We start from the raw sequence: 25,666 nt of genomic DNA, 5'->3' as shown, positions 1-25,666 counted from the left end.
ACAAAGTGGTGGCCCTGAGAGATGGTTTTCATGGTCCTAAGATCACAAGTATGATCAGGAGTTGCCTGTAATTATTTTTTTGCTTTGGGTTCAAGTGAGATAATTGGCTTGCAGTTCTTGGCTAGCATGGTATTTCACCTTTTAATCTAAGGAGGCTGTGGTTTTTGTAAGACGAAGTCATCGACCTCATAATAATAATAACTTGCATTTGTTTTGCACTTACTCTTTACTCTTTTAAGTACTTTATGCACTTTTCATTTAATCCTTACAAGCACCCTGTGAAGAAGGCACAATCATTACTGGCATTTTACAGAGAACAAGACAGTGGCTCACAAAGAATACAAAGTTGCAGTTATATAGGATGAACAAGTCTACGGTGCTAATGTACAACATGAGAAAATGTAGTTAACAATGTTCTATTGTATACAGATATTAGCCCAAAGAGTAGATTTTAGATATACTTACTGCAAAAGAAAGAAACAAAGAAAAGGGAAAAAATAAACATAAACATAAAAAGAAAAAAATAACATAAAAAAAGAAACAAAAAAAGAGAAAAAAAAACCCAAAATAAAAAAAAGAAATAGGGGGAAAAAAAAAACAACAAAGAAAGAAAGGGAGCTATGCAGTAATGGGTAGGTTAATTTACTTGACCCTAGTAACCACTTCACTATCTGTATATCAAAATAAGTGTCGTACACCTTAAATATATACAATAATTTAAAAAAAAGACAGGCCGGGCACAGTGGCTCACGCTTGTAATCCTAGCACTCTGGGAGGCTGAGGCGGGCGGATTGCTCGAGGTCAGGAGTTCAAAACCAGCCTGAGCAAGAGCGAGACCCCGTCTCTACTATAAATAGAAAGAAATTAATTGGCCAACTAATATATATATAGAAAAAATTAGCCAGGCATGGTGGCACATGCCTGTAGTCCCAGCTACTCGGGAGGCTGAGGCAGGAGGATTGCTTGAGCCCAGGAGTTTGAGGTTGCTGTGAGCTAGGCTAACGCCATGGCACTCACTCTAGCCTGGGCAACAAAGCGAGACTCTGTCTCAGAAAAAAAAAAAAAAAAAAAAAAAGACAGAGGCTCAGCAAGGGTAAATGACTTGCTCAAGGCCACATAGCTAGTAAGTGGCAGGGCCTGGATTCAAAACCAAGCAGCCTGCCTCCAGCCTGGGCTCTCAGCTACTATTTGATGTACCTCTAAGTCATTAACGTGGAATTAAGAACGCTTGTGCAATCCATATTGCATATGGAGGTTGTTAAGCAGCAAGTGCCTCTTGCTCACTTTTTGTTTCAAAGTCAAAGGGTTTTCCTAAAACACCCCTGGCCTCTGTCTCACCTGCACTCCCCACTAGGGAGCTGAGTGAGTTACCCAGGGGGGGAGAGGACAGGGGCGCATGATCCAAGGAGGAACACCTAGTAGTACATGCCTTAATTGTAGACTCAAATTTTGATGGTAAGTTAATTTCTTGAAAGTTATCTTTAAAATGAAGTGTGTACAGTGCCAAGGATAACATTTCAAGGAGGAAAGATTCTTCCATATGTTTGGTTTAAGCAGATATATGCAGTATTCTATTATATGACTAAAACAATCATGTATTTGATAGACTTTTTCACTTACCATTTGCATCGCTTAGACCATAGATTCAGAGCCTAATTTTTCTTTCTTTTTTTAATTAATGCAGACATGAATACCATTTTTATTTTTTTAGAGGCTGAATCTTTCTACTCAAAATTCCAAACTCAAAAAAGATTAGGCTTCTGGGATTGAGTCGGAACCTTGGAACTCAGTCGCTCTATTTGTTTGCTGCAGTGTGTGGCAGGCCCTCCTGGCCAGCCCCCCATCTCCGCTGTCCCCTTGCCCCTCTCTACCGGGGCTGCAGTGTGTTTAGGGCAGTGGTGTGACCAGTGAAGGGCACACACCTCCCCAGACGCACTTGAAGCTGGACTGTCCGTAACCCAGGTCTGGCAAAAAGATACCAATAGAAGTTTTCTGTGTGGGGCTTCCAGGAAAGCCATTGCTTTCCTGATGAAAAGGGACGAGTCCGGTTGGCACATGTGTTTTGCCCTTTACTCTTTTCCCCTTCGTTCTGCCTGGAGTCTGGACACCAGCTGGAGCGGCAGCCGCCCAGCTTTCACTTCTGAGGAAGAAAGTCGGCACTCAGGGGTAGAGAAGGAACTAGAAGGAGCCTGGGACCTTACTGTTTCCCGTGTGTCTTATGAGAGAAAAAGAAAAACCCTATTCGGTTCGGAACTGTGCTTATCTGCAGCCAGGCTATTTGCAGCCAAGTGAAGCCCTAACTGATGGAACTGAAAAATAGAGGAGAAAATTTTAAATTTTAATTGAAAATTGAAAATTTAATTTTAAATTTTTCAGGAAAAATTTAACATATTTTAAAGATATTGGCATTCAAATGCACCAGGTCATAAAAATATTTTGCCAGGTTTTGTTCTATCCAGCTTTTGTCCGTGATTACTTAAATCTTTTGCTTCCTTCCCTCCCTCCCTTTTTTCCTCCCTTCATTCCCTTCTCTCTCTCCCTCCCTTCCGTCCTTCCTCCCTTCCTTCCCTTTTTCAACAAATTCTGAGGAGCTCCTATAACATCTATGTGCTAGAACAAAAACAGCCATGATTTCTACCCTTGAAGAATTTATACAAACACATAGCTATGGAACAATCTAAATACAATGGAAGGAAAGACAGAGAACAAGGAGAGCATGTAATTGAAGGACTAGATCCGGAGAGGCTTCTCTGAGGAGGTCTGAGCTGAGACGAGAAGGGTGAAAAGGGGTTTATTAGGCAGAGGCGGTGGCTGGAGTGAGAAGAAACCATGTGTGAAGGCCCCAAGGCTGTAGAGAGCGTGGCACTTTTGAGGAACTGAAAGTTGTCCCCTGTGACTGAAATCTTGAGAGTAAAGAAGAAAGTAGCCCAAAATTAGGTGGAGAGGTAGACAGGGCCAGATGATGCTAGGCCCTGAGGTCAGTTTATATTAAGGATTTGGATCTTTATCTAAAATCAGTGAGAAGTCACTGAAGAGTCTATTAGGTTATTAAGCATGAAATGTCTGAGTTCCTCAAGTGCTAAGTTTGACAGTTGATCTCTCTGATATTTTACTTGGACAATTTTTGTTTTATTTTTATGGTGAAGGTACAGCCTCAGTCTTTCAAACACACATTTTGGGGTGTGTTTCTCTTTCACAATTTTTTTAGGGCAATTTTTGTGAAACCATGGAGAAATAAAAAATTCGTGTTATTTTCTAATGTAAGTTCCATCGTGGAACCGATGCAGTGCAGACAGCTCGAAATAGCAACGAAGTGTTTGGAAAGGATGTGGCTCATGATCGCACAGTACATCAATGGTTTGAGAACTTTCGTTCTGGTGACTTTAATCTTGAAAATGAGCCACGTGGAAGACCTGAGGCCAAGGTGGATAATGGTGAGCTGAAAGCTATAGTGAAAGTGAATTCATCTTGACCTATGCGTGACTTAGCAATAAGGTTTGACGTTACTGTCCCAACAATACTGGACCATTTGAAACAAATGGGCAAGGTAAAGAAGCGGGATAGATGGGTTCCGCAGGGGTTAAACAAGCTTCAGGAGAGAAATTGTCTCGAAGCTTGCCTTCCTTTTCTGTCACGACATAAAGGCCAACCATTCTACACCGTATTGTTATGTGTGATGAAAAATGGATTCTTTTCAACAATCACAAGCATTTGACACAATGGTTGGATGAGATGAAGTGCTGAAACACAGTCCAAAACCAAGTATTCATCAAAAAAGCTAATAGTGTCTGTTTGATGGTCCAGCTTCATGAAACCTGCAACTGATTACAGCGGATGTCTGCTGCATCCAGTTGGATGAAATGATGAGGATGCTTGTGATTAAGCAGCTGAGATTGGTCAGTAGAGACAGGCCAATGCTCTTGCAAGACAACGCTCAACCACATGTCGCTCAAACAATGCTGCTCAAACTACAGCAGCTGGACAAGGAAACCTAAGGTTCGACTGAAACTGGAGAATCCATTTCCACGATGGGGCACTCACATGGGTGTTGGCAGGAGGCCCCAGTTCCCCATCACGGGGACCTTTCCATAGGGCTGCCTGAGTGTCCTCGCAGCACAGTAGCTGATTTCTCTCAGAGAGAGAGACCTGAGAGAGCAAGGAGGAAGACAAGTTGCTTTATATGACCTAGTCTCAGAAGTCACACACCGTCATTATTGCCACATTCTATTCGTTACACATGGGTCATTAAGTCTAGCCCATACTCAAGGGAAGGGGAATTAGGTTCCATCGTTGAAGAGAGAATTGTAAAATAAATGTGTAGATGTATTTTCAAACCACCATGACCACTGTAACTTCAGTACCTGGTACAGTGCCTGGCACATAGTAGGTACTTAATAGTGGTTTATAAAAAGAATGATTATTCTCTCTTCTAAACTTGGATTCCCTAGCATCAAGGCAGTGGCAGTCACCAAGGCAAGCGGTGACACCAAGGAATGGCCATTTGAGGCTTCATTCAGCTTTAGTGTCTTCCGATATGTTGTTCCATCAGGAAATGGCTGGGCCATTTCGGGAAGTTGCTTTGCCACGAGCACAACATAGAGGCTGCCAGGATTCCTCTAGATCTTGGCATAAAACTGGCAGAAGACGTAAGAGGTCTCAGAAGTTGATAAGAGTTGAGTTTTGCTGGTGAATTAGAATTATAAATAAGTATTTATAATAGGGGCTTCTCACATAATTATTATGGAGGAGCAGTTACTGTATATACCCCCGAAGACCTGGGCTCACTTGTGTGAATAAGATAAAATAGACTCAGGTCAGAGTGGCAGAATGGGGTTCTTTAATGCAGTTCTGTAAAGCCCAGGTATTCTAAGAGAAGAGAAGGTGGGTGTTAGGCGCGGCAGCCCTGGAGGTGTATCATGCAGCTGTCTGTTCAAGGAAGAACATGACAATCAGCTGAGGAGTACAATTAGCTGCGCCATCTTTTTGTTTGTTTGTTTGTTTGTTAGAGACAGGGTCTTCCTATGTTGCCTAGGCTGGAGTGCACTGGTGTGATTATAGCTCACTGCAGCCTCGAACTCCTGGGCTCAAATGGTCCTCCTGCCTCAGTTTCCGAAGTTCCAGGTGGTACACACCTGGAACTACAGGTGTGTACCACCACACCCAGCTGCAACATCTTGGAAATCCACCATATTTTGAGCTGAAGCTCTGCTTTTCTGGGGCAGCCCCTAGTCAATGACAGCGTGCTGAGGGTAGGCCCAACTATTTCTGTCTAATGCAGGACTGTTCAAGTGAGCGATCTTTGCTCTAAGGCTCCATGTTGATTTGGCTGCCACTTTGTCGTATCTGTATTGTCATCTGAGGCTCTCCCTGTCCCATCTTGCTGCCTCCCTCCTCCTTTACCTTCCACAGGTGTCTCCCTCTCACACTCCTACCTCCACCTTGGCATCCTGGAAGCCATGAAACGACACAGTGGGAATGAGGGCATGCGGTCACGGTGACCACTTGAAGACATAGTGGACAAGCCTTTAAGACTTTCCAGCCCAGGCTTTGAGAAATATAACTTTGCCCACTGAATGGAGACCCAAATCTATTTGGGAAAGAATTTCTGCATTGCTTATGTGATATTATAGCCCAAGGGAAAGGCGAAAGTTTTGCTGTCATTTTGTAGATGAGGACACTGGTGTTAAGGCTCCCCGGGAACTCAGAGAAGTGGTATAACAGGCTCACAAAACAAGCTCCTCAGAGCAGAGTCACAGTTGCGTGTGGGGACACAGAGAGGCAGTCTCTGTGCACAACTGCCGTTTACTGGAGGTGGCAGAGCTTGCCCAAGTGAGGGACAGCAGAGTGCAGTGGGTAAGTGCTTGGGAGGCAACTGGCCTGAGTTTGAGCCTGTCTGCTATCTACTAACTTTGTGGCACTGGGCAAGGTGCTTAAGCCCTTTGTCTCTCAGGGCTTCCCCTCACTGGCAAGACGGAGATGATAACATAAGTCTACCACTTAGTTTGCTGCGAGGATGGAAAACATTTATTCTTATAAAATGCTCAGCATTGTGTGTGACTGAATCAGGCAAAGTTCTTAGCTGTAAGCAATAGTCACAGATGCAGGTGGATTGAAATAGAAAAAAAAAAATGGATCAAAAAGACAATGGGCGGCTCCCAGAATCCCCAGCGAGGCTGGCGAATGGCTCAGGAAACAGACAGGAACAAGGGCAGCTGCCAGGGCCGTAGTCAAGTCGTGCCGTAAGCTAAGCCTGGCGAGGACACTGCCGCCGCCACCTCTGATCGCTGGATGCCTCGTTGCCTCTCACACTGCCATTTCCTCTGCCACGGCCATTCCTAGTTGCAGACCCCAGACTCTGCCCGTGGCCTGTCACCACTGCTGCCTGGACATGTGGTGTGGCTGTCCCTACCACTGCCAGCCCAGCCACGAGAATGGCGTCTCTGTGGTCCTTGTCACCTTCGTTCCTTCCCCTCTCTTCCCCTCTTCCAGCTCTACTTCCACCTTCCCCCTTCTCTCTCTTTCTCTCTTCTCTCTCTCTCTGTCATTTCTCTCTCTCTCTCTCTCTCTCTCTCTGTCAGACTGTCTCCTTCCACTGGCCAGTTGCCCTCGGCAAATAGCTTATCAGATCTCTCCCATTAAAACAAAAATACGTGACTCAATGATCCCTCTTTAACTCCCTTTCCATCCTCTTTTTTCCTTCCTCAGACTTCTGGAGAGTTTGTTTTTCTTCCTCACTTCAGTCTGGCTCCCACCTCTTCCACTCCACTGTAACTGCTCTTCCCTGGGTCGCCAGTGACCTCTGCATTCCTGGCCAGGGGCAACTTTTCTGCCCTACTTGACCTCAGGAACGTTTGATTTTGATAACTATTGTTTCCCTGTGAAGCTCCTGTTCTTGGCTTGGGGAAGCCTCACTTTTCTGGCTCTCCCCTTTTCTTGGACATCAGCCTCTTGGTGTTCTTTGTAGGCTTTCTATTCTCTGTTTACCCTCTGTATTTATTTTCTAGGGCTGCCGTAACAAAGTCCTGTTATACAAACCTAAACAACAGAAGTTTATTGTCTCATAGTCCTGGAGGCTGGAAGTCAGAGCTCAAGGTGCTGGCAGGATTGGTTCCTGGGCTCAAAGCATCACCCTGACATATGCCTTCATCTTCCCAGGGTGCTTTCCCTGTATATAAGATGCTCCTGTGTTCACGTTTTCCCTTTTTATAAGGACGCCAGTCGTATTGGATTAGCCACCCTCCTCGATAACCTCATCTTAACTAATCACATCTGCATTGACCCTATTTCCAAATAAGCTCACATTCTGAGGAACTAGGGGTTAGCACTTCCACCTATAAATTTTAGGGGACACAATTCAACGCAAAATACCCTGTAAACATCGCTTCCCTTGATTCCATCATTGGCCTCCTCTGAGAAGCTTCATCGTGACTCATGGCTGTAACTAACACACCCCCTTCCAGTCACGCTACTGGAGGGCGCTTCTCTGACCCAGTCCTCTCCCACTGAGTTCTGGAGGGACAGATCCAATGACCTACTGGTCATATTTGGAGGATATTTAGAGGTCCCTTTGAATATATAATGTCCAAGACTGAATTGATTTTTTTTCCTCTAAGCTGTTCCTTCTCCTGAGTTTCTAGGCTTGGAGACCGGCCCCATCGGGCACCTGGCTCCTCCAGCCCGTCCTGGAAATTACCCTGAGGCTCGCTCTAGCATGCCACCTCCCCCCCTTCCAGCCGCCAAGTCCTTCAGTAGCTATCACGTGGCTCTTTCTCTCTTTTTTTTTTCCCTGCTGTTACTTCCTTGGTTTAGTCTGCATCCCTTTTAGTTTGAATTATTCTGACTAGCAAAGATAATAATAATAAGCTTTTAGTGGGTGCTTACCTTGTGCCAGGCCCTTACAAGAGAGATTTTCTAGCTTTGCACCTCTTCAATGTGTGTTGCTTCCAGAAAACACAGATGTAGCAGGAATAAATGTTTAGGCTCCAGAGTTCACATGATCAAGAAAAATGTAATTTATCTTTCTTTCCTACAATTCAACTTAATGATTACTTTGAACTTTCATTCTATCTGATGGCAGAAAACATAATCTCAGATAAATCTGAGTAAATAACTAATTCCAGCACTGTAATTTTACATTTAATATTTGTTGATATTATAATCTTTAATAATAATAATATTGAGACTGTCAACATTTTTCTTGACAGCATAGTATCCTAATTCATGAATGTACAAAACTTTTAGCCAATTCACTATGAACTTTTAGATCATTTGTTATTACAAAATCTTTGTGATACACATTTGTACAAATGTACTAGTATAACTGTGTACCAGAAAGTAGACTGTACCAGAAATCCTGGACTGAAGGGTATGTACATTTTAAATTTTCACAGTTCTTGCCAAGTTGTACCATTTATAGTCCCATAAATGGTGTATGAAAATGCCTATTTCCCCACATTAGCATCAACAATGGAGATTATCAAACTTTAAAATATGTGCCATATTTTGTCTTAATCGTATTTCCTTAATTATGAGTAAGGGTGAGCATTTTTATTATATATTGTTTTTTTGAGACAAAAAAAGTCTCTTGCTCTGTCACCCTGGCTAGAGTGCAGTGGTGTCATCATAGCTCACTGCAGCCTCAAACTTCTGGGCTCTGGTGATGCTCCTGCCTCAGCCTCCTGAGTAGCTGGGACTACAAGTGCCAACCACCACGTCTGGCTAACGTTTCTATTTTTTGTAGAGATGGGTGTGTGTATGGTGGTTCTTGCTCTTGCTCTTGCTCAGGCAGGTCTTGGACTCCTGATCTCAAGCAATCCTCCTGCCTTGGCCTCCCAGAGTTCCATGATTACAGGCATGAGCCACTGTACCCAGCATTATATATATATATATATATATTTTTTTTTTTTTTTGAGACAGAGTCTCGCTTGTTGCCCAGGCTAGAGTGAGTGCCGTGGCGTCAGCCTAGCTCACAGCAACCTCAGACTCCTGGGCTCAAGCAATCCTCCTGCCTCAGCCTCCCGAGTAGCTGGGACTACAGGCATGCGCCACCATGCCTGGCTAATTTTATATATATATTAGTTGGCCAATTAATTTCTTTCTATTTATAGTAGAGATGGGGTCTCACTCTTGCTCAGGCTGGTTTCGAACTTCTGACCTCGAGCAATCCGCCTGCCTCAGCCTCCCAGAGTGCTAGGATTACAGGCGTGAGCCACCGCGCCCGGCTTTTTTTTTTTTTTTTGAGACACAGTCTCGCTTTGTTGCCCAGGCTAGAGTGAGTGCCATGGCGTCAGCCTCGCTCATAGCAACCTCAATCTCCTGGGCTCAAGCAATCCTACTGCCTCAGCCTCCCAAGTAGCTGGGACTACAGGAATGCGCCACCATGCCTGGCTAATTTTTTCTATATATATTAGTTGGCCAATTAATTTCTTTCTATTTATAGTAGAGACGGGGGTCTCGCTCTTGCTCAGGCTGGTTTCGAACTCCTGACCCCGAGCAATCCGCCGGCCTCAGCCTCCCAGAGTGCTAGGATTACAGGCGTGAGCCACGACGCCTGGCCTATATATTGTTATTTAACCTGCTTTTTCCCCACTGAATTTAACATGAATATCTTTTCATTTAAATAAGTATGCATCACTCCAGATGTTCTTTTAGGAATTTAGCTTCTACTAACTAAACAGTTTTTACAAACAAATTATTTATTGTAAAATAGTTTTTACAAACCTATAAAACCACACTAGACAGAATCTTTTCTAAAATAAGAATAGGATGTTTGTGACTAAGAATTCTTAGGTGGAGACTATGCTTTAGAATAAACATCCAAAAAACCAAGAGTCTAAGCCAGCTCTGTCTCATAGAAATATAATGTGAGCCACGGATGCCAGTCACATATGTAATTTTAGATTTTCCAATAACCACATTTAAAATGTGAAAAAAGGTTAATTCAATAATATATTTTAACCCAATATACGCAAAATAGTATCATTTTAATATACAGTATTATTAATGAGATATTTTACTTTCTGTTTTCTGTTCTAAGTCTTCTAAATCCAGTGTGAATTTTTATACTTACCGCACATCTCAGTTTGACATTTCACGTGCTTAGTAGCCACCTGGGCTAGTGGCCACTGTATTGGCCACTGTATTGGCCGCATAGATAAGTAGTATCAAGGAAAATTTGCCAGTGCCTAAAAGCCACAGTTAATACCCAAATAGCTTAAAGTTGCACATGACAACTTGCCTAGTTTTTTAAGACAAAGTTCAGTGCCTTTGGAGAGGAGGTACTCAGCTGTGGTTTGTTTTTCTAATTGAGTTATTTTTATTTTTTCAATTGAACATTCGTTCATATTTGTTTTATGTAGATATGGTCAAAATACCACATTGTTGCAATGAATCACTTTACTAGTCATGAAACAAAAAACAATTCATACATTTCACTTTGTTTCTCAGAAATGAGAGGTGTTTTAAGAATGTGTTTTCATAAGATTTGCCAAAATTTTTTCATTGTACAATAGCTTTTTTTTTCTCTTCCTTTTAGAGAATTGTTGGGTTGATGAAGCTTTTAAGATAGGTAAGAACAGATGTGTTGACACAGTTTGGGGAGGCAAAAACAATTTTACTTGAAGAAAAGCCCTCAGGGAAATGACAATATCTCCCAAGGAAGTTTAAAACCCAGTTATAGGAAGTATTGTGTCTTCAGTGGACGTTGTGATTTGGGTTAAGAGCCAGCGGAGCTTGGGGAAGCTCTGACAGTCCTCCAAATATCACATTGTGGTAATAGAATCAAACTCCTTATGCTGACATTTCTTAAGAGGATTTACATTTTATTTAGTTGCTCAAAATTTGCCCTCACAATTGGTCCTTGAGGCAAATATTAAGCCCATTTACTTCTCTCCAATTTTAATGCTCCAAACCCACCAATATAGGAAAGAGAAGTGTTCTGTGAAGTTGTGTAAGTAATTTATAATATGATGTGAGAAAGAAACTCTTTCCCTTAAAATGATATCAATGTTCAATTCAAACATGGAGGCACTAATGCATTAGAAATGGAATTGGAGAATACCAGCTAGAGAAACCCTTATCCCCTAATCTGTTCATCTCACAAATTAGAAAACAGACCCAGGGAGGTGGAAAGACTTGCTTAAGGTCACACGGCTGTTCAGAGGTCGAAAATTGAGACTTTCTGATGCCTGGACCAACAGTTCTTTTTAGTAAGAATTATAGCCAACGTTTACTGAGCACCTGCTAAGTACTAGGCTTTGGGTTAAGTGCTTGCCATAAATTTCAACAATTCACCAAGTCCTGGACATATAAGGCATTTCAAATTTAAAAGAAAAATACCGTCACTCTTCTCCAACAAATTTTCTCTTGCTGTTTCATTTGCTTTCTTAAGCAGAAGTTGCTGACGCACAAGTCATTCTCCCCTTCCAGATTCAAAGTCTGCAACGGGCTCCTAGGTATACTCCACTGAACTGTGTTTTGAAAGCTAAATAAGCATTAACTTGTTCACAACAAAAGCCCAATATATTTCCATGAAGGTTGCGGAGAGATTTGGAAAGCATAGTTTCCCGCCTTTTTCCTTCCTTAGTTTGTTCACTAATTACACCTTCCCTCTCTCACTTCCTTTTTCCTTCCCTCCCTCTCTCCCCTCCTCCCCCCACATACTTTCCTCCTCTCTCTTCCTTCCTCCCTTCCATCCTTTTTTCTATCTTAATATAGAAAGTGAGGTATTGAGGATATTTTTTGTTGAGATTCCAATTTTTTTTTTTTCAATTTGTCTTGAACATGTGGGTGTTGGAAATGCCAGGGCCTTTGGAAGTGGAGGGCTACAGAGGCAAAGGATTTTGCCTGAGGTCAACTAAATGCAATCCTCCCATGTCAGAAAGCTGCCACAAAGCAGGAGTCCCCATCGCCCCTAAGTGGCACGCTGTCAGGATAGCAAAGACACTGTCGGATTGGTTCTGGAAGTGTCATCCTTTTTTTAAGAACTTAATTCAATCTCCAACCAGCAAGTTCTTTAGCTTCACTTGAAGGAGTCCAGGATTCCTTGCCACAAGCCTCAGAATGAAAAGCAAACCTGTCATCATACCCATTATTTCAGAGTCCCTAATGTGGAGAGCCAGATAGCCAGTGGGGCTTACACAGAGCCGGTTCTCAGAGATACAAAGGGTCAGGACTTGGAAATACACACATGAGAGATGGAAACAGGACTTTTGCTGATCTGTACCTTAAAGCCCTTTAGGACATTTGATTGTGGAATCAAACTCAAATGGGGAGAACTTGAAAGTGGTTTTGTACTTTTGAACCCCAGGTTTCCAGGTCCTCCGACCTCTGACAGGTTGGTGAGGTTTTCAGCGCCGGGACATTTATTTTCCCGTCCCAACAACTTCAGCAAAGGAGTCTCTGAAGTCCAAGTGTGGAAGCTCAACAAATGAAGCAGACAGAGTGAGGCTGGGAAGTAAGTAGCAGGCCACAGATCACTTAGCAACCTAGAAACACATTCTGACTGAAAAGGAGAGAGTGTGGCAGTCCTCCCTTTCCTTTTTTGTGCAAGAGGCAGCTGTTCATGGGGGAGACTGCCCAAGGCCTGTCTGGGCCTTGCTTCCCTTGCAAAATGAGGAAGAATCGGTCCACCTGCCTGCCAAGGTCCCATCTCTATGTAAGGACTGTGTGATTCTAGGATCATATTAAAATAATAAAATGACCTGTGATCCAATTGCTTAATTTTTGAATTGTCCTGATTTTTTTCCCATGCCCGTTTGTGGCTTGGCTGAACTGACTGAATCAAGGGGAATATCTCTTTGTTGCCCCCAAATTACTTGGAGGCATTTTATCTCATGATTTTTCTCAAAGGACATTAGGGCTGCTGCCTTCTTTTTGAGATCCTTGCCTCAAAGACAATGTAGAAGCAGAGCACTAGTAGAGGTCAGCAGTATTCGCGGAATGTTCCACATCTGTGCTCAGAATAAAGCCACACTCCTTCCTGCCCCCCGGTCCCGCATGCTCTGTCCCCTCCGTGCTTTCCAGCCTCATAGTGCACCCTTCTCTTCTCACTTAATTCATTCTGGACACACCGGCTTTCCTTTCGTTCCTCAAAGGCACAAAACTCTTTCCTAACTCAGGACCTTCGCCTGGGCTGCCTTCCCTGCTGGAGCCCTCGTCCCTCGCTCTTGGTCTGCTCGAGTGACTCAGGTCTAAATACCCCATCATCGGTGAGGCCTTTGGTGACCACCTCATCTAAACTGAAATTGGGCCACTCCGTCCTTTTCTCTTCGGAGCACTTAATATCATTTGTGGTTATACATATATTTGTGTGTTTATTTTTTTTAATTTTTTAAAAAAATTATTACGGATGCATAATAGTTGTATATATTCATAGGGTACATGCGATGTTCTGACACAGGCGTACGGTATGAATTCATCAAAGCAGGGGAATTGGGGTCTCCATCACCTCAGGCATTTGTCACTTCTTTGTGTTAGGAACATTCCAAATCCACTCTTTTAGCTATTTTAAAGTATAGGCTAAAGTATTGTTGATTATAGTCACTTTGTGGTGCTATCAAATGTTCTTCATTCTATCTAACTGTATTTGTGCACCCGTTAAGCATCCCCATTTTATTCCCCGCTCCCCTCCCCCTCCCAGCCTCTGGTAACCATCATTCAATGCTCTGATTTGTGTTTTTACCTTAATACCTGCCCCCCTACCTAGGCTGGAAAGTTCTCAAGGTCAGGGGCTATCTCTTTTTGTTCACTGCTGTATTTTCTAGCACATAGTAAGCACTTAAATAATTACTAAATAGTGAATGAATGAATAAATGCATGAAGCATTCATAGAAAATTCTCAGCACAATTTACTCTTATTGGTTGTTTATATATGATACAACCTACACAAACACTTAGCGAAATTGTCACTTGGACGCTCTTTTGCTGTTGTAGAAACAGCTATTGGCCCTGGGGTAAGTTGCCAACTATTCCAATGACGGTTTATTCGGACTGGAATGGGCCTCTTAGTGGCTCAGTGGGAATGGTAGTTAACGCCATCTTTGATTCTTTCAATCTGAGTTCTTAAATTTCAGGGAAGTTCCTCTGGCCAAGAAGGTACCTCAGACTTAGAGTTTGAACTGTGGCATCCTCAAGAGAGAAAACCAAAGTGAATCTCGAGCGACCGATTTTGCCTATAACTAAAAGTGAGGATTAAGTCATATGTGGAATGACGACAGAGTCACACTTGGACTGCAATCAGTTTTTCTTAGATGTTTCCGGGACCACATGAAAAAGAGGTTATTTATTGAGAATGGAATAGTTCCTTTCAAATTCTGTAGCAATCATGTCCCTTTTTTTTTTCTTCCCGTCCATGGAAAGTGTTATCTCAGGCAGCTTTGTGCAGGAAGTTGGGTTTATCACTTCCTCACAGTTGCAGTTTGTCTAGGACTTAACTACATGCTATCAGATTACATCAAAATGTAGGCCTTTGTGTGTTTAACTCATCAAAGGAGTGGGCCCTCAGGACTTGATATCACTTCACTGCATATGCAGCCATGTAGCAAAACAAAGCCTATCTAAACAGGACACAACTATTTCTGTTGTGTGGCAGCTCCGCTAGCTTGCACTTGCAGAAATGGCCGGGTTTCAGGTGTCTGTAGTGTTTCACTTCTTGTTTTTATATTTATCTCTTTTTAGAATTGCAATCATTTGCCTGGTTGTGTGCAAGGAAGGAAAACCCAAAATATGAGATACAAGGGAGGAGGCAAGATTACTCCAATCCACGGTGTCAATTGGAGGTGGCACCAACCCTTACCTCATCTTCTTGATTTTCACTTGAGAACTCTGGTCTGCTGTCATAGTCTGGGCTTCAGAGCCGGCCACATTGCGGGGTGGGGGTAGGGGGTTGAATCCTGGCTTCTTGGTGTTCTGGGGCAACTTATTTCACCTCTCTAAGCTTCAGTTTTCCTGAGAAATGGAGAGGCACCTGCCTCATAGCCTTACAATATGGAATAAATGATGCAAATCAAAGAATATGTGGAAAATGCTTGTAGAAATGCTTCCATGATGGGGGGGCATCAGGGGTTTAAAGCCTCAAGGGTACCATGCCCCATGCCCTGTAGAATGGCTTGACAAACTGGCACAGCAGTCCCAGGCTGGCCGAAGTTTCTCAGGCTGCACTTCCACCTTTGGGGCCGCTTGCTATTTTCTTGTCTGTGGAGTTCCCTCTTCTCTGCGGTGGGCTGTCTGCCAGATGCTGCCTCTATTGGCAGCCACAGGAAGCCAATGCAACTGTGAAGTAATACTTCTGCCTCGGGGCTGGCTCCGCCCTGTTGACCAAGGCTTTTTAGATCTGCTCAGCCAACTCCTTTGAATGCCTTGCCTAAAAAGGACTTCTCACCCCAAACTGCTGCACTGGGCAATGGCTGACTGCCCTGGAGGCTTGGGACAAACAGCTTTCAGGGGATAGAAATGGTGGCGCTTCTCCCAGCTCAATGCTTCGGGAGTCTGGGGGTACCGTCTTGCAGCAATTCTCCAATGGGATGCTCATTTCCTAAAAGCAGATGGCAAAGGAAGCAGGATAGAGCTTGATTCTATAAAATCTCTTCGAGCCAGTGGAATATAATGAGGCACTCTTAAAAAAATTATTTGCATAGAGGAAGTATGCAAATTTTCATAGGTCTATGACCGGAAAGAAATTTAAGTTACACCTAAAAAACTATACTTTAAGAAGGTAAATGCTCTTTCTTTTTTTGAAAAAAAATTTTTTTGAAATCCTTTTCAATAGAAACCTGAAACAAGCCTGCTGTTTCGTTGTTTCTCTGTACTTTGGTTATTCACTGATGGCTCGAACTCTTCATAGTTTCCTCCCATCCGGCCCCTGAGGTGGCGGATCTCCTGGGAGCCACACTCTGCCTCAGCTGTCAAGAGGATCACTTCATTGTCACCTCCATTCAATGCTGCTGGCTTTGGGACAAAGGTGAAGGTTCCCATCTACTGGATTTTGTGCCTTTGTGCCAGGCCCCTTGGGGTGATCTCTTTTGCTGTTTCTTCATCTTTGGGCCCGGATGCTGTTTCTCTGAATGGCCACTTTCAAACTCCAGACAAGGGTACAGATTCCCAGTGTGGATCCAGTATCCTGGGCTCCCCCTGGTCTGTGAAGAGAGTTGGGACATTTGCCTACAACAACTCTCTTAGGGTAGTTGTGAATGCTGAGCACTTTGTGTAGATTGATGAGATCAAAAATTGTTTTCCTCCCTAATTTGATGTAAGAAATGTGTTTTAGCCGGGCGCGGTGGCTAGCTCTCTGGGAGGCTGAGGCGGGCGGATTGCTCGAGGTCAGGAGTTCGAAACCAGCCTGAGCAAGTGCGAGACCCCGACTCTACTATAAATAGAAAGAAATTAATTGGCCAACTAATATATATAGAAAAAATTAGCCGGGCATGGTGGCGCATACCTGTAGTCCCAGCTACTTGGGAGGCTGAGGCAGAAGGATTGCTTGAGCCCAGGAGTTTGAGGTTGCTGTGAGCTAGGCTGATGCCACGGCACTCACTCTAGCCTGGGCAACAAAGGGAGACTCTGTCTCAAAAAAAAAAAAAAAAAGAAATGTGTTTTATTTACATTCATCCATCTCTAAGCACAGAAATGTATAAAGTTTAAAATTTAAGACCTTCCTATCAACCTCCTAATGATAATTGTTTGTTATATATTGTTCCAGATTATTTCAGTCAACAAAAAAAATGTGAATGGAGCCGGGCGTGGTGTTTCATGCCTCTAATCCTAGCACTCTGGGAGGCCAAGGTGGGAGGATTGCTCATAGTCAGGGGTTCGAGAACAGCCTGAGCAAGAGTGAGACCCCGTCTCTACTAAAAATAGAAAGAAATTAATTGGCCAACTAAAAATATATAGAAAAAATTAGCCGGGCATGGTGGTGCATGCCTGTACTCCCAGCTACTCGGGAGGCTGAGGCAGGAGGATTGCTTTAGCTCAGGAGTTTGAGGTTGCTGTGAGCTAGGGTGGCACCATGGCACTCTAGCCCAGGAAACAGAAGCAAGACTCTGTCTCAAACAAAACAAAACAAAACAATACAAAAAAAAAAATGAATGGGATACATACATACTCTTCTGAAACTTGAGAGTTTTCCTAACAGTATATCTTGGATAGCTTCAAATGTCAATATATACAGATTTACCCCATTAGTTTGTATGGTTGTGAATATTCCACAGTATAATGTGTTATAAATTATTTATTCACTTCCTTACTGGTGGACTTTGTATTACTTAAAAAAATATTTTTGGCTTAGCAAGCAGTGCAATATAGAACATCCTTGTGTAAATATCTTTGTACTTATGTGTGAGTGTTTCTGTAGAATTGCTGGGTTAAGGTACGTACCCTTTAAATTTTAATAAGCACTGCTAAATTGGGTACCAGTGTAACAGTCTGCAATCCACCCAAAAGTCTGAGAAGTCCTGCTTCCTCAAATACTTATCAACTCTAGTATTAGCAAATTCTATTATATAAATCTGATGTGGTAAAATAATCTTGTTTTCAGTTGTGTTTCCTTTATTATTAGTTAAGTTGAACATCTCTTAAAGATGTTTTTTGGTTACCTGTTTCTCCTTCTCTGTGACTTTTCTGTTTGTATCCTATATCTAATTTTCTGTTGAGTTGTCTTTTTCTTAATGACCTGTGTATCAGTTACGATGTTTTTGGTTGTAAATATAGAATATTTACTGAAAGGTGGTTTGTATTTATTGTTACTATATTCTGTAACATGGACTCTGGAAGCAGGGCATTTCTGGAAAGTGGCTTACTGATGTTGGACAGAAAATCCTTTTTTGCTGTGCCTTACTCAACTTGTCCTCTGTGGTTCAAGATGGCTGCCATAGTTCCAGTCATCATATTCTAGACAACTGTCTCCAAAATTCCCCAAAACTCCCCCACCCCCAAATTCTCAAGCTTATTTTTTGGTCATGGAGTAAAGCTTTTTGTAGCAGCTTCTTTGCAGACATCTCTTCCCCACCATCACCCTCCCCACTCCCCCAGGTCTCATTGGCCAAGATTAGGTCACATGTCCCTTTCCAGGTTGAGATGGCCATGTATCTACCAATTTTTTTTTTTTTAGAACAGGGTTTCATTCTGTTATTCTGTTGCCCAGGATGGAGTGCAGTGGCATGATCATAGCTCATTGCAGCCTCCAACTCCTGGGCTCATGTAATCCTTCTGCCTCAGCCTCCCAAGTAGCTGGGACCATAGGTGTGTATGACCTCGCCTGGCTAATTTTTCTATTTTTTGTAGAGACCGGGTCTTATTCAGGTTGGTCTCAAACTCCTGACCTCAAGTAATCCTCCTGCCTCAGCCTCCCAGAGTGCTAGGATTACAGATGTGAGCCACCATGCCTTGGCCTATTTATGATCTTTGACAGGGATGATTTATCTCTTCTTCTCTCTCAATATTAGGCCATCAGTGTGATTTATCTGCCTCCCCTCAAAAAGGCTTCTGTAATCTTAGCCTAAATTATAAGAGAAAGAGTGTGTCCAGAATTATGGTGTTAGAGCCTACGGGTATTTTAGAGACCAGCTACAGATGAACTACCTGATGTAGCAACAATGAGTGAGTAATATTCAAATGTCCAGTTTTCAACAAAAAAAATGTCACAAAGCATACAAACAAACAGGAGAGTATGACCTATTCAAAGGAAAAAAATAATTGACAGAAACCATTCACGAAAAAGACCAGATGTTGGAGTTAGTTGGCAAAGACTTTAAATTGATGATCCTAAAAATGCTCAAAAGGCTAAAGGAAACCATGTACAAAGAAATAAAAAAATAAACAAAAAAAAAAAAAACAAAAAAAAAAAAAACAAGGAAAATGGTGTATAAATTAATGAGAATATAAATAAAGAAATAGAAATTACAAAAAGGAACAAAATAGAAATTCTAGAGTTGAAAAGCACAACAATTGAAAAATTCTCTAGAGGGGATTCAATAGCCTATGTGAGAAGACAGAAGAAAGAATGAGTGCACTTGACAATAGGACAATTGAAATGATCCATTCTGAGAAACAAAGAAAGAAAAAAAGAAAAGAAAAGTAAACAAAGCCTAAGGGACTTGTGGGACACCACAAAGCTGATGAAAATCTGCATTTTGGGAGCCTCAGAATGAGAAGAGAGAGAAAAAAGTATGGGGAGATTATTTAAAAAAATAATAACAAAAAGCTTCCCAAATTTAATGAAAGGCATGAATCTATACATTCAAGAAGTTCAGCAAACTCCAAGTATGATTCACTGAAAACAATCCACACCAAGATATATTATACTCATGTTGTCAAAAGATAATAAAAAAAAAGAGAAAATACTGAAAGCAGCAAGAGAGAAGAAACTTGTCATATTCAAGGGAATCTCAATAAGATTATTAGCCAATTTCTAATCAGAAACCCTGGTGGCAAGAAGGCAGTGGGAAGACATTTCTAAAATCCTGAAAGGAGAAAAAGTCCTGTAAACCAAGAATTCTATATCTGCAAAACTATCTTTCAAAAATGAAGGCGAAATTAAGATATTCCAGATAATGATTAAAAGGTAGCTTGTTAATGGCAGAGCTACCTTATGGGAAATGTTAAAGTAGTCCTTTAAGTCCAACTTGAAGCCATCCAAAGAAACAAAGATGTCTGGTAAAGGTAACTACACAAGTAAACATAAAAGCCAATATTAATATTTTTATTTGTAACTCCACTTTTTATTGCCTACATAATTTAAAAGACAAATGCTAAAACATGATTATAAATTTATATTGTTGGCATACAAAGTGAAAAATTTAAGATATAAATGGTATAATTGAGCCCTATCATTTTTCTAAAAAAATGTATGTATATACACAGATCATACACACATTCATACACTCACATACTGCATAGGCATAGAGCATTTTTGGAAGGGCACACAAGGAAGCTGATAAATTGCTTCCCTTATAAGTTTGAGGACTGAGTGGACACACTCTCAGCAGCTAATTCTTGCTCTTTGCCTCAAATCTGCCCCTCCTTTTAATTCTCCATTTCTAGAAAGGTACTATCACTTATCCAGTTGATTATATCAGAAAAGTAGGAATTGGGTTTGTCCCTTATATTTTTCCTCACTCCCCCACCATTAAATCAATCATCAAATCCTGCTAATTTTATCTCCAAGACATAGCTCAGCTTTTTCTTCTTCTATTGAAGAAGATGCTGGTTGTTCCTTTCATCCTTAATCACAGAACTCCTGATTTTCAGCTAGACCCGTGTAACCTAGAGTAACCACTTTATTTCCTATCTTTCCTTGCAATCAGCTGGGGCCATGTGACTAAGTTCTGTCCAGTGAGCTGTAACTAAAAGTGTCGTGTATAATTTCCAGAAATGCCCTTAGCGAGAGGGAACATATCCTTTTCCTCCCTTCCTCAGTCATGTTGGCTGGAATGAGAACAACATGGCTGGGACTAGAGCAGCCACTTTGACCAGGGGGTGGAAGTTACATGTTGAGAAACAAGATGGAAGCAATGTGGTCCCTCAGATTCCTTCTTAGTGCCCCTAATCTAATTCTAGGCTGATGATGTGCAGACGTCAATTATGTGAGAGAGAAATAAACATCTATCTGTCCAAGACACTATAATTTAGAGTTTTCTGTTACTTCTAATTCCAAATGATAAAATATCTCTCCATTTCAACCACTGACCACCTGGTCCACACCCAGCCAATCTCACCTGAACTGCTGCAACTGCCTCTTAGCTCTTCTCACCGCACCCCTTCTTGATCTCTCTCTCCATTCAGTTCTCTACACTCCAACTGGAATATTCTTGTACATATACATACAAGATCAAATGACTCTCTTGTTTAAAGTCCTTTAATGAGTTCCCATTATTTTTAGAATAAGTTCAAAATTCTCAGCACAGCCTATTCAATCTTCCATTATCTGGTCCCTGGAACTTCAACTCATTGCTTGCTATTTACCCCCTCATTCTCCAGCCTCCAATTACTTTGAAGCTTCAACTATCCTGTGCCCTCTACTGTTACATTCATTCTAATTCTTCTCTCCCCAGTTCTTACTACCTAACTAACTCTACTAATCTTTCGGGTCTCTGATAAAATGTAACTTCCTCAGGAATTATAGTCAGGGGCCATTATTAGACTTCCTCATGGCATTGTGGACTTTTCTTTATAGTCTTTATTTCCACTTACATAATTATTTGTGCAATTATTCATTTAATGTAGAGGTTTCAGATGGTGTTGAGGACCAATGTGTCTGAAGATGCATTCCAAGGCCCACACAGTATTTTATTATTATTATTATTATTATTATTATTATTATTTACACATACCAGTCATCTTTTATTTGGAGGTCAATTGTCACAGGGATATGAAAGGATTCAGCAATGATGGAGTTCCGCACAGAGGGTGCAGGGCCAAGAAGGTCAAGGTCACAAGTGCAGAGTATGCCCCCTGCATGGTCCCCTCTTCAGTGGTACTTGCATCGCCGCTCATGTTTGAGCTCCTTGTAAGAAAGGCAGTAGTTGAAAAGCACATAAGCTCCCAGTATCATAGAAATCCCAGTGAAGCTCCCCTTCTTCACATCGATGTACTTGTTGTAATACCGGTAGTAAACTCTTTGAAAGGCTCCAACAATGCCTTTAGGGGTGAAATCCCGCATCAAGATCCAGCTTGGCAGCTCCCCTAGTTTGACATCCATGAGTTTCTTCTCCTTCACTGGTACGACTGACGCCACCTTGAAGCCCTGATGTCCGCTGTATTATTATTATTATTAATGTTGAAGAACTTTAATCAGTATATCCTCTTTTTGGTTTGTCACAAGTTCCAACAATTCACACCATTTCACAAACTTAGGTCCCTTTCCTGCCTCCTGTATGCCTTTGCATCTTTTACTTGCCTCCCCCACTGCCTAGACATTCCATTAGGGTAAGGCTGGTGCCTGTCTTCTATGTCACTCTGTGCCCTCTGTCTCATAAGCTCAGGGCATGTCAAGGTCCCCTGGAAATCCTTGTCAATGAATGAACTCTCTTGTCACCATTATTAATATTAATAGCATTTTTCTCCCTCTGGTTTTATTTTCAATATACGATACTATAGGAAGGTGGGTGTGGGGAAGTATCCATTTGGTGAATATTTCAAAACAAAATTTGAACAAACTCAGAACAAGATTCTGAACTTTAAAGCTGACTTTCACCCACTTTTCTACTAACGGACTAAATAGAAAGTAAAATCGTTTGTTTATACTTTTGTATGTTTTAGAAGGTTACGAAAACCATTTCATCTGGTCATTCTATTTCTAGGGGTAGGAGCTCTCTAAACGATCTTTGCAATTTTTATTAAATCTAAAATTATTACAGAATAAAAAAATTATTTAAGAAAAAGGAGGTTGGAAGGGGTGCCTCTTTCTCTCGAATATTCCAACATTAACCACAGATGTTTCAGCTCTATTTTGAACTAATTGACTTGTTTCTCTATTGTCTTTTTGTCACACTCTTAGCACAATTATATCAATATCTGAGCTAAAACCTATTGAAAAAAGGCCACTTTTGGAGAATGTGCTCATTATGGGACCATTGTGTTTGGCTGTACAACTTCTGCTTTGCACACAAGCATCCACATGGGGGCCAATGAGGGCTGAAACCCAGCCTGTGATCCACACCAAGCTTCTGTGCACCTTAATGCAGGGCTTCCTCAACCCAGAGGAAGAAGGCGCCATATGTGCCAGCAGCCGACGTGGGTTCTGGGGGGAGCAAGTGCTTCTATCTGCTGCCCCCTAACCTTGATCCTTGCCACAGAGGAGGAGCAGTAGGAGACAATGAAGCTAACACCCAAAGAGAAGCCAACACTAGTGATGGAGAGAAAGGGATTCTAGGTGGCATTGAGGTCCTGTGCTTCCTCTTGTCTTAATCAGGGGACCATATCTCTGGCTTCCTTAAGATTTGGTAGTTCAAGCCCCTTTTCAATTAAATTCTACTTTTAGCCTTGGCTGGCTTGATCGAGTTTCTGTTTCTTGCACAATAGCTTAGATCTTTTCTAGTTCTGATACACAGTACCATAAATCTAGGATCAGCTGGGACAGAGAGCTACAATGACATTCTAAATTATATATGTTTATATAATTTATTATTTATATATATAATATATTTATTATAAATGTTTTATAACCAGATGAAGTGGGTAGGGTGGCGGGGGTATTGGTTTGTAGCATTTACTGATTTCCATGGTATAAATACTGCCACCATGGCTGATTTTTAGCTACCAACATGATGTCATTAAACACAGAGTTGGGAAGAATGTACACAATTGGCTCTTGTAAACTCGTATCAGCTGGCTTTATCAGACTATAGAAGAGCTTCTATTAGGTCCAACTTTGTCCAGTGATGGGGTATGTGAACAATGGTTTTCACTAACTGGTAAGCCCACAGGCTAAATATGACTCCAGATGTACTCTGCTCAGGCTATAAGTGTTTAAAATATTTTGGGTTCATTGCCAGCATTTAAATATCATGATATTTCAACTAAAATATATATTCCCAGCTCTTCATGAAAAATGGGAAAATATTACAGTATTGGGCTTGGTGCTCAGAAAGAGTCAATGATTTATCCAAAGTGACACCAAGAATAAGTGTCTAAACCAAAACAAGAACTCAGGACTTCTGACGGCCAAATAGCAGCTTACACCACTTCTTCAAGTTGTCCTCTCATCTGTTTGTACACTATCGTCTCCACTTGCTTGCCTGGCGTTTTCTCTGCAGCTTCTGTTTTCCCTCCATACATCATCACGTGACTAAGAATGGTTAAGGTTATTTTTATGGGTTCATAACCAGGTGAGTCATGGCAAAGAATCTGTGCATTGACCAACTTTCTTCCCTGCGCATCTTTATTTTTTAGAATATAAATTGCTGTTTTTGTAAAGATAATGCAGGATCACTGGACGAAGAAGAGGAAGAGGAAGAGGGAGAGGAGGAAGAGGAGGAGGAGAAAGCAGAAGACAAAGAAGAAGAAAGCAAAGGATTGGAGAAGAGAAGTAAAAACTTACCCAAATGTACCCCCAATCCTACCATTAATCCTTGTTAAAAGAAAACATTGCTCAGACATCTCCTCGTGCACATACAGAGAAAAGGATCGCTGGACAGAAATGGCATCATTCCAGATATGCTCATTTTAAGTAACAATATTAAATTTAATCCTATTTTAATTTGACAAAAGAAAAAGAAGCTAAACTGTAATGATAAGGAATTCCTGGATTTTAAATAAATATTTGTCACTAGGAATATTAGTTCTTTAAAGATACTCCTGAGATTAGGATAAAATTATAATAATCTTTGTGAGTTTTGAGTCATGGGAGTTTTTTTCCACTTTCAGGTTGCACTCGTAGAGAGTATCTGCATCCCTAGGAGAGCTGGGGACATTAGTACACTAAACATTCTCCATCTCCCCCATCCTCTGCTGAGTTTAGGTGGTTCATTTCATTTTTATATGGCTAAGGTCTTTAAATACTTACATTCTGTTTTGCAACCATAGTTTCCACAGTTGGTTAGTCTTTGTTTTATAATTAAATGGATTTAGGGATCTACACCAAGTATTATGTCTTCTCCATTCTTGAGTTCTTTACTTTAATTCCTCTCTGGTTTGTATGGATTTCATCATCAAGGAACCTCCTGCTATCTCCCCCCCTTCCTTCAACATACACCCACAAGAAGAGCTTATAGTAGTTGTGGTCCTTGAGTACTTGCATTCTTTTTTTTATTTATTTATTTATTTATTTATTTATTTTGGTAGGAGCAAGCTGTGGAATGCATTCTTGAGAATGTCTTTCCATTACCCTGAAATATATCCTGGCTGGATATAAAATTCCTGAGTCACAGTTTTATTCTCTCAGAATTTGTTAGCTATTGCTCCATTGTCTTTTGAAATAAGGTGCAGAACTTGGTCTTTTCCATAGCTTTTCCAGTAATCTTTTTGTTGGTTTGAGTCATCAATGGATTACATAAACGAAGGGTTTATGTGTGCTGTTTCCCCTTCATTTGTTTATTTTTGTATTTGTGATGTTTTCTTGTTATCTTTATCAATGAATGACAACTTGTCTTTTTTTTTTTTTTTTTTTTGAGACAGAGTCTTACTTTGTTGCCCAGGCTAGAGTGAGTGCCATGGCGTCAGCCTAGCTCACAGCAACCTCAAACTCCTGGGCTCAAGCGATCCTACTGCCTCAGCCTCCTGAGTAGCTGGGACTACAGGCATGTGCCACCATGCCTGGCTGATTTTGTTTTTCCTATATATATTAGTTGGCCAATTAATTTCTTTCTATTTATAGTAGAGACGGGGTCTCGCTCTTGCTCAGGCTGGTTTCGAACTCCTGACCTCGAGCAATCCGCCTGCCTCGGCTTCCCAGAGTGCTAGGATTACAGGTGTGAGCCACCGCGCCCGGTCTGACAACTTGTCTTTATAGACATGTTCTACTACTTCTGGCATGGAATGAGACCAGGGTGTAAGTGCACCACATGGACAGTCTGGATTCTAATGCTAGGCTAGCTAAAGGGGGGCCATTTTGCTTCCTGTATGCTTTCAGCTTGTTCTGTCTTAAAAGTTTTGAATTAATCTGCTGCTTGTTCACACAGCAGCCAGACACAAGATTAGAAAATGACCTTGAGAAAAACAGATCAAGAATCTGGAA

General features: G+C 41.6%; 1 pseudogene; it reads right to left on the bottom strand.

The window, feature by feature from the left end:
* Nucleotides 1–21,421: 21,421 nt before the first annotated feature.
* On the bottom strand, nt 21,422–23,769 carry LOC142875379 (ATP synthase F(0) complex subunit f, mitochondrial pseudogene; annotated as a pseudogene).
* Between the last annotated feature and the right edge of the window lie 1,897 nt (nt 23,770–25,666).

The sequence above is a fragment of the Microcebus murinus genome, chromosome 14 (assembly GCF_040939455.1).
Source record: "Microcebus murinus isolate Inina chromosome 14, M.murinus_Inina_mat1.0, whole genome shotgun sequence".
Classification (NCBI taxonomy): Eukaryota; Metazoa; Chordata; class Mammalia; order Primates; family Cheirogaleidae; genus Microcebus; species Microcebus murinus.
The sequence above is the reverse complement of the archived record's forward strand: the minus strand, read 5'-3'. Positions and strand labels throughout refer to the sequence as shown.